General features: G+C 46.3%; 1 non-coding gene across 1 annotated transcript; it reads left to right on the forward strand.

The window, feature by feature from the left end:
* Positions 1–9,618: 9,618 nt before the first annotated feature.
* Positions 9,619–9,724, forward strand: LOC142453960 (U6 spliceosomal RNA). The gene has a single exon (XR_012785508.1). It is a non-coding gene; the product is annotated as a U6 spliceosomal RNA (small nuclear RNA).
* Positions 9,725–9,989: the final 265 nt, after the last annotated feature.

Below are 9,989 nucleotides of genomic sequence, written 5' to 3' on the forward strand. Positions count from 1 at the left end.
CTGTATCCTTCCAGAAAATTCTACCAAGACCAAGGCAGTCTGCTGTCATTTTACAGGACACCTGTACTCCAAAAATATCATCGTGATACCCACACACCTCGAGGGAATGGGCCACGGTGCCAGACGGCTCTGGACCACGGTCACCTGGCATGATGGGGTCACCAAGACAATCCTCTCCAGTCTACTCTGTGAGTGGCTTGTGAGCAGGTGCAACGGCTGCTAGCTCCCTGTCTGCGGGGGCGAGGAACGCTGAAAACAGAGAGCTGTGTGGAAATAATTAGTCCAATGGGCCGGTGGACCATGCAAACACACGAGTCTCCCCCACCCTGAGACCAGGTGAACTAGTGGTGCGAGGCTACTGAATTAGAGCTTACCTTCTAGGCACTAAGATTGCAGGGGGCTACGTGTTCGACGAAGCCCCAAAGCCATTTCCTGAGTCTCCACATGTGGATTCAGACTCCACTGAATTCTTTCTGACCATGTCGTGGCCATCTATGAATAGCCCTGCCCTCAGGCACCGTGCATTGGGAAGCGGACCACTCCCACTCCCAGAGTCAGTCCAGGAAGGAGCTGCCTAGCCCGTCAAGCTGGCCTGCGCATGCCTTGAATGGAACTAAGAGGGCTTGGGTCCGCATGGCTGGATTCCTCTCCTGACTGCTTAGGTAGGAGAGCCCCAGCACCAATCCTGTGAGTTTTTCTAGCTAGTAAAATGTCCAAAGCCCAATCATGGCCCCTCTCTCCCTTCTGTCCACCGGCCTCTAGCTGCGATGCCCTGATCGCCCACTCACCATGCTTGTGTGATAGTTTCCCTTGTACTCCCATGTCCTAGTTAAGCCGCTGTGTCTTGGACCCCATGATGGCTTTGTGTCCGCAGTCTCCCTCTTCAGATGAATTATCTTTGTCTCGTCTTGGTCCTGTTTAAGACTTAATAAATGTATCTCTATGAATTATATTTAAAATTGGGGGTCCCTTTCACCCCCTACAACACCATCTCTACCAATCACTCTGAAAATGATCACATTAAAGAGAGAAAAAAAAGCCCAAGTGGAAGGTGAATTATGAGAATGACAAGTGCAACGAATGTATAAGGGTGCTTTGCTCAATTGATGTATGTGCAGACTGTGATAAGAGCCTTATGAGCCCCAATAAAAAGATTTTTTTAAAAGAGAGAGAAAAAAAGGAGGAAAATGTGGAACAAAATCCCAAATCATAAAAAAAGACCAGACTGGCTGGCTGGATAGAGACTGGAGGAAACCTCCCAGACTCTGACCCTCAGTCACTCTCCAGGTCTGGAGCTGAGTTCATTTCCTGGTGGGAATAATCAGGCATCTACGGAGACAAGGGCAGCATTTGCCAAGGACAAGGTACAATGAATGAGGAGAGAGAGAAGGCGGAAGGGAACAGGAAGGCCAGGGAGGAAGTGGGTAAGTGAAGGCTCCAATGGAGGGGGCGGCAAGGGATGCGCTGGAACAAAATGCGTAAGAACTGTTGCCTGTGAGACTGATGACTTGCTAGGTAAACCGTCACCAGACTCACACCGAAGTAAAACGATCAAACGGCACTGTCCACGCTCCAGAAAGGCAGAGGAAGTGTCCCACCACACTAATAACCATGTCAGTTCAAGGCGATACGTAGCCCTTGGTTGTCTCGGCGATTTTCTTTCCCAGAGAGAAATAGCATTTTAAAAGACCCTATTAGAACAAAGTTAAGCACACACTGTTTTAGATAATAGTATTTATTAATTTTATTGGGTTTTACAGGAGTTTAAAGGCATAGCCCCCGAAGTCTTAGGTAAGGGACAAGGTCCAGTTCAGGTAAGGACAATATCTTTGTCCTGAATCTGCATTCGCTGATTGCTTGACCAGTCAAATAGGGTAGGCGTGATGCCGCGCCAGTGCTTAGGACAAAACCTGAAGACCCTGCTGCTTCTACTTCCTGCCTCTTGGGATCCCTGCTCTTGGGGTCAAGCTGTGAGGAAGTCCAGGCCACACGGAGAGCTCATGGAGAGGTGTTCCGGCCCACAGCCCTGGCTGGGATCCCAGCCAACAGCCAATTTCAACTTCCAGACATGTCAGTGAAGAAAACTTTGCAGTGACTCCAGCCCCAGCCACCATCTTAAATGTATTTCTCATGAGTAATCCTGGGGGTGGGAGTCGTAGGGTGGGGGGGCAATCAGCTTAGCCTAGTTAACCTACACAAACATGAGGGGTAATAATGACATCATCATGGCTATTATTTCCAGCCAGTAAAATCTAAGGTGACTCATTATTTCATCATAAATAATCAGATAGTGTGCTAATGACATTGAGGTGATGTAAGAGGATGCCCTTCTTCTCAGGAGAATTTGCAAAAGGGCTTCGTGTGTGTGTGTGTGTGTGTGTGTGTAGAAAGCAAGCACATGTGGCAAAATATTGCCAAACAGCGAGTCTAGGCGAAGGGGATACGAGAGTTTGTTGTTCTATCGTTTCAACTTCAGACATGTTTCAAAGAAAAGTGATAGAGGCAGGATTTATTGACTTTTCAAGGTTTTTTAATTGGGAGGTTGACTAATCAAAAGTCAGGAAGGGCAGAACAAGAAGAAACGGGCTTCGGGGATCCCCAGCTTTGGGGCTCTGATTTGGGAGAGGCTGAACCTGAACTATCGTGTGTGTGTGTGTGTGTGTGTGTGCAAAAGCTCCAAAGTCCCAGGTAAGAGTTTCATTGGTCTGATCTAGATAATAAGCCCACCCATTTCTGTTAGTCCAGTCAGACTGTAGGGAAGTGAGAAGAGGCACTTTCCAAAAGAAAATCAGGAGACAATCGCCTGAAGATGGACGAAACCACAGATGTTCCTCCCACAAGAACTCAGAGAGCTTCTGAGGTCCACTTCTTGCCGATAACCACACTTGGAAGGACCTGACCACTTCTGGCCCATGGTGATGACCCCATGTGTCAGGGAGTGGAACAGCTCTACTGAATTTTCTTGGCTGTAATCTCTATGGAAGCACATCACCAGATACCACTGAGTGGAATCGAACCACTGACCTTTAGGTTAGTAACAGAGCACAAACCATTGTCATCCAGGAAACTTTCCTCGATGTCAGTTTCCAAAAATCTCAGGGAAGGGGTTCATTGCCCTGTCTTAGATCCACATAGCTCTGGTGAGGCACCCTGGTGATGTAGCACTCACAAGTTGAGCTGCTAACTGCCAGGTCAGCAGTTCAAGAACACCAGCCTCTCCATGGGGAAAAGACAGGGCTTTTAGTCCCAGAAGCCCACAGGCCGTTCTACCCTGCCCATAGGGTCGCTATGAGTAGGCATCGACTCGATGGCAGTGAATTCAGGATTTTTTGCTAGAATGGAAGGTGACTCTGAGAGGGGCAGGGTACTGACCTGTTGTAGTGTTAGTGTTGTAAGCCAGAAAGCTACGTTTGGGTCAGACTGAGCAAAGCAGTGATGGAAGTTTCCCTAGAGCAGCGGTTCTCAACCTGTAGGTTGTGACTCCTTTGGGGGTCGAATGACTCTTTCATAGGGGTCACCTAAGACCGTCAGAAAACACATATTTCCAATGGTCTTAGGAATCAAGACACTGCTCCTCTATCCATCTCCAGGCGGGTCCAACCACACGCAGATATGCCCACATACAAGTACACAGAGTGATGACATCATTGCACTAACCCCATCACATACACCCCATACAAATACAGGTGTACGTGACAAGGTTGGCGCCATAATGTACTTATATGGACCAGTCACACATGTGTAGAAAGCTGCTACTGTGTAGAAAGCAGCTGCTGTGTTGAAAGCAGCTACTGTGTTGAAAGCAGCAGTATTGGAGGTAAATCGGACATTCATAAATTACAACTACAGGGTAAATGTAAAATCATGTACTGTGAAATCATTAACTACTGATATATATATAATGGAAACTTAATCTGGAATCTGATCTGTCTTTTTACATTCAGCTGCCAGTTGATGTGAATACTGGCCCCTTGTGATAGTAACAGGTATGTAAAAAAAAAAACGACACAGAAAAGTAAATCATAGGAAACTTTAATGAACTGCATTGACGGAACTATGTCATGTATCATCTTTTGAATTATTAAAGCTATTGTTATATATTATTTTCACTAGCAGACCATCCCATGACAATGGATCGTGTAGAGAAGAACATTAAGAAATACAGTGAGGATTTTTTTTACAGTATGGTTTTACATCAATAATTACAGCAGGAATTGAGAAACTGCAATGTGTTATTTATTGTGAAGTTCTATCAGCTGAACAAACTAAAATGCCATTTTGATAGCAAGCATCCAAGCTTTGCTGGCAAGGATACCAACTCTTTTAGAAGCAAAGCTGATGGACTCAAGAAAGCCAGAAGTGACCCTGGTGGCAAGTACCACAAACAAAATGCAGCAGCCGTTGAAGCTTCATATTTGGTGGCGCTCAGAATCGCCAGAGCTATGAAACCTCACACCACTGCTGAGGATTTACTATTGCCAGCAGCCAAAGACATTGTTTGAGTTAGGATTGGGGACGAATTTCTTACAAAAGAGAGTGCACTTTCCTTATTTAAAGACACTTTCTGCGGAAGAACAGATGACATGTGTGCTGATATTCTTGACCAGGTAATCCAGGAAATTAAATCTGCTCCACTTCCAATATTTAGCTTCCAGCTTGATGAATCTACAGACATTCTGAACTGCTCACAGTTACTGGTTTACGTGAGGTATATTAATGATGGCGACTTTAAAGATGAGTTTCCTGTTTGCAAAACACTTGAAACAACTACTCCTGCATGTGATGTATTTGACACAGTTGGTTCATTTCTGAAAGAGCATAAGATCTCTTGGGGAAAAGTTTGTGGTGTTTGCACAGATGGGGCTCCAGCTATGCTAGGATGTCGATCTAGATTTCAACGTTTGATACTGAATGAGTCACCAATAGTCATCGGAACTCACTGTATGATTCATTGGGACATATTAGCAATGAAGACGCTGCCACAAGAGTTACAGGAAGTGATGAAAAGCGTCATAAGTTCTGTCAGTTTTGTAAAGGTGAGCACTTTAGACAGTTGACTGTTTTCGCAACTGTGCAATGAGTGGAGGCACTGAATAATGCTCTGCTATTTCACACTGACGTGAGATGGTTGTCAGGAGAAAAAGTTTTAAAATGTGTTTTTGAGCTTCGTGCTCAACTCAAAACGTTTTTAGTCAGAAAGCAAGACTGCAGTTCGAAGCACTTTTCAGCATTAAAAGTGAACTGCAGAAAATAGCTTACTTGGTTGACATCTTTGCCATCTTGAATGAGTTAAATGTATCACTGCAAGGACCAAATGCAGCATGCATCGATTGGTCTGAAAAGACCTGATCATTCCAAGTGAAACTTCAGCTTTGGGGGGAAAAAGTGGATGAAAATAAAATTTACATGCTGCCTACCTTATCTGCTTTCGACCGTGACATTGAACCAGACAAAAGGATTACGATGATAATTTCTGTGAAAGAACACTTGCATACGCTTGGAGACAAAATTTCATTGTACTTTCCAAATCTACCTGACACCCATTTTCACTTGCCAGAAGCCCATTCACAGTCAAACCTGAAGATGTTCCTGAGACAGCACAAGAGGAGTTCATTGAACTTACTAACAGCAATACAGCGAGAACTGATTTCTCTACAATGCCAGTTACAAAGTTCTGGATCAAGTGTTTGCAGTCATGTCCTGTTCTGTGTGAGACTGTGTTTCACCTTCTTCCATTTCCAACAGCATATCTTGGTGAAACAGGGTTTTCCAGCTTATTGGTTATCAAGCCTAAATACAGAAGCAGGCTTGAGGAAGATGATCTTCGTTGTGCTCTTACAAAGACTGCCCCGAGAATTTCTGATCTGGTGAGAAAGAAGCTATCTCAACCTTCACACTGAGGTTGGCATTTTACGCATACTGTCGCAACATGTAGCCGTGTAGTTTACTGTTGTTATATTAACACTCTTACCCATGCTACACCATGCTTCAAGATAACATTTCATTAATTTTTAATTAGAAATAAATCTTTCACAATGTATAATAATTTTTGTGAAAGATATTGTTTATATCTTATAACATATTGTTTTGTAATTAATCACTATGCTTTCGTTATGTTCAATTTGTAATGATGAAAATACATTCTGCATATCAGATAATTACATCATGACTCATAACAGCAACAAAATGTCAGTTGTGAAGTAGCAACGAAAACAACTTAATGGTCGGGGTCACCACCACATGAGGGACTGCGTCAAAGGGCGGCAGCATTAGGAAGGCTGAGAACCGCTGGTACAGTCAGCTCCGTTATTCCTGGCAAGGACGCCGCTTCCCTTCAAGGCCACTCATCCCCTGAGACTTGCTGGTACCGCTCACCCCCAGGCCTAGCTGGTCTCTCCAGGCAGAAAAAAAAATGAAGAGACACCCCAGAGTATAGACTGTACCTATAACTGGTTCCCGAGATACGGTGCAACGCAGAAAGGCTCTGCTATGAAACCGTTTCCTTCTGTCCACTCCTGTGGCTCTGCAGTGACGTTCACACATGAAAGAGCTCAGTCCTCTCTCTCGCTCACACACACACACACACACACACACACACACGGGGTACAGCAAGTGTCCACCGCCACTTTGCTCGTGGCTGCCATCGTGTGCACACCAGCAAGGGGCGGGCACATAGTATGGAACACCAACATGAGAAAATACAGCATGGCAACCGGACGAACGAGCCGCAGCCCCGAGCCACAGCCGAAAGGGACCGCGGGGACAACACTGGATGACAGAGTCGGACTCAGGAGAATGCGTGCCGTCCAAGTTCACCTGCAAAAAGTTCTAAAGGAAGCAGAGGTCTTTTAATGCCAGAGCGAATGACCCCCGACTCGTGGGGACCCCACCGGTCACAGTGGAACTGCGTTCCGTAGTTCTCGGAGGACTTTCAAATGTTTTCCGTCGGTCACCAGGCCTTTCTGCGGAGGCACCTCCAGGTGGTCTGGAACCTCCCAATCTCCTAGTTAACTGTTTCCACCAACAGAGGCTCAATTGCATAGACATGACTTCGACAGACCTAAATAAGACTTTAAAATATATATTTTTTAATTTATTTTTTTAATCACAGACTTGACTAACGTAAGTCAGGAATAGTCACTGGGGCACAATCATAATTATTCTGTCCATTTTGGTCTCAGTCCCTTTTTTTCTGTGTACGTGTTACGTCTTATCATTGTTCTACAGTTAAAGCAAAACTGGGAGCGCTGAGCCCTCCCAGGCCCACACTGAAGGAGCCGATGTTTAAAACGCATGTCAGGAGATGGAACGCCGTCTCAGGCGAGTCTGAGCTGCAGAGGGAGGAAAGTGAGCAAATCACATGGTAGCACGTGGGGAGATCCAAACATACCAAGCGACAACCACAAGGTGTAATCAAAGGGGTAAGCAAGAAAGAGCAGACCTAACATGCCGGACACCAAGGAAACCAAGCACACTGACCCTCGGGAAGGGATCCCTGAAGCTAAGTGAGCTGGAGAAACCAGATGGTGCCAGGCTAGCAAGAAGAATCCCATCCAGGCTCTTAAAAGCTTGGTGTCAGCTAAGCCCGCAGGGAAGAACCACAGCAGCCTGTGTTACCAAGGATGGTAAATAACACAAGATCCGAGATCAGAGGAGGGAAATGTACTTCGATTCTTATCACGCGCTTTGCAGAAGGGCGTGGACAACAGTGAAAGCCCAAAATTCATTTGCAGAGACCTCCTTGGGGAACACACCTCCACTGATTCATGGAATTCCCTGGGACCCTGTGACCAAGGATGTGAAAAGGCCCTGCCCTCAGGCAGAGTACACCAGTGAGTGAATTAACACAGATACAGTGGGCTAAAATGTAACATCTTACCATTGGTTGTCCCTTTTAGCCCATTTGTTTGATCATTTGTTTTCCCATGTTTTCATTGGTTCCGTTCTTTTTATTATTATTATTTTCAGCTTGAAAAGGGAGGGAACCAATGTACCAATATCAGGGAACAAGTTGTCCAAAGATTATTAAATGAGAACCTAATTTGCTATATAAACTTTCACTGAAAACATACTGAAAAAATTTTTAAACATTGTATTAGGGGCTCATACAACTCTTATCACAATCCATACATATACATACATCAATTGTATAAAGCACATCCGTACATTTTCAAAGCATTTGCTCTCCACTTAAGCCCTTTGCATCAGGTCCTCTTTTTTCCTTCCCTCCCCACTCCCCCAACATACTGAAATTTTTTAAAAACACAAGTCCACCAAGTCAGGCAGGAAAAGGTAGCGGGCTTCGAAGCAGGCCGAGGCTTGAAACTAGTCGTTTAGCTTCATGAACAACAAACATCTGCCTGGCTCACCGTGTCCTGTATAAACGCGATCGATAGGCAATCACCTCGACAACAGCAACTCGAGAAATGGGAAGGAAACTTGGGGGGCAGCGGTTATGTTAACAGAGGAGGTAAGAAGGCTGCCCAGACTGAGGAACGAGATCAAGGCCACTCCATCGGACCCAGAGAAACGATGAATCAGTGCCAGATCTGCTGTGTATCTGCCCCATCAAAAATGACACAGAAGCAGATCATTCACCTGTACGTGCATTGAGCTCCTTCCTGAGGGGCGTCACTTTGTGGACAGATGACCTGGACATCTATTGAGCTTCCGATGCAGCCTTACATTTCTCGGACGGCCCCCAAAAGACCTATAGATAATTTAAAACTGGGCATCAGGGACACCGCCCCCCCCCCCCCACAAAAAAAAAATCCCAAAGAACAAAATCTCAGTCCGTGCAAAAAAGGTAAGATGCCTGAAGAAGGGAGCATAAAATTGGAAATTAAATGGTGGAATCGAGTCATTAAAAATTGAGGTTTCAGAACGACAGCCGTCTTCACAATAGCCAACAACTGGGAACCCCCTGGATCACCATCTCCAGATGTCTGGGTAAACGAATACCGCACAGTCATGCCGCTGAGAATCCAAGTCCTGGCGCAAGCCCCAGCACCTGAGGCACCATGCTGAGTCAGATGAGGCCGCCACCCCAGAGCAAATGTGGCAGGGTCACAATCACATGCAATCGAGACCCAACCGGTCCCTCAGAACGGCTTCGTGCTTGGGAGAGAGCTGGTGGAAAAGTGGGAGACCCCAAGAAGGGGAACCGACACGGGGGCTGCAAACACGGGCTCCAAAGCCAACACTGCCAACCGCGCGGCCATCAAGCGATGCCGGCTCATAGCGCCCAGCGAGGCCCGGGGAGACCTGCCCCTGTGAGTCTCCGAGGCTGCGACTCATCACGGGGACAGGAAGTCTGTATGTCTCCCGCACAGCGGCTGGTGGTATCCAACTGCGGACCTGATGGGTAGCAGCCCCACGTGTAGCCATTGTGCCACAGGCGCAAACGTGGCAAACACCTGTGGGGATGGCGCAGAACCAAGCGGTACTTTGTTCTCTTGTACACAGGGTCGCTATGGGTCAGAACAGAGTCAGGGACCCAGCGACAACGGAGGGGGAAGGGAGGAGAGAGCGCTGGCTTGGGGCGCAGTGGTTTGTATGACATGCTGGCTCTCGACGATGTCGCTGCATTGTACTTGCAAACAATGATGACGCCATGCAGTGCTCGCTGCGGGGGCACGTACACCAGAATCGGAAAGACACAGGGAAGGTCAGCAGGACCACTGCCCCAGGGGACACGGACACTCGAGAAGCGTTCCATATTTTAAAAAGCTGACTTAGGGAAAAAATTAAAAATTAATTCTTTTTAAGCTGAGTTAGTAACTGTTTTGATGTATATTTTTGGTGATGATAAAATAGATACTTTCACCATTCTGATGCGAATTAGGGGAGCCGGAGTGGAGACCTATAGCCCATCTGTAGACAATTGGACATCCCCTCACAGAAGGGTCACAAGAAATGGATGAGCCAGCCAGGGTGCAGTATAGCACCGACAAAACACACATCATTCCTCTAGTTCTTTAATGCTTCCT

Source organism: Tenrec ecaudatus, chromosome 7, assembly GCF_050624435.1.
Source record: "Tenrec ecaudatus isolate mTenEca1 chromosome 7, mTenEca1.hap1, whole genome shotgun sequence".
In the NCBI taxonomy this organism is placed as follows: domain Eukaryota; kingdom Metazoa; phylum Chordata; class Mammalia; order Afrosoricida; family Tenrecidae; genus Tenrec; species Tenrec ecaudatus.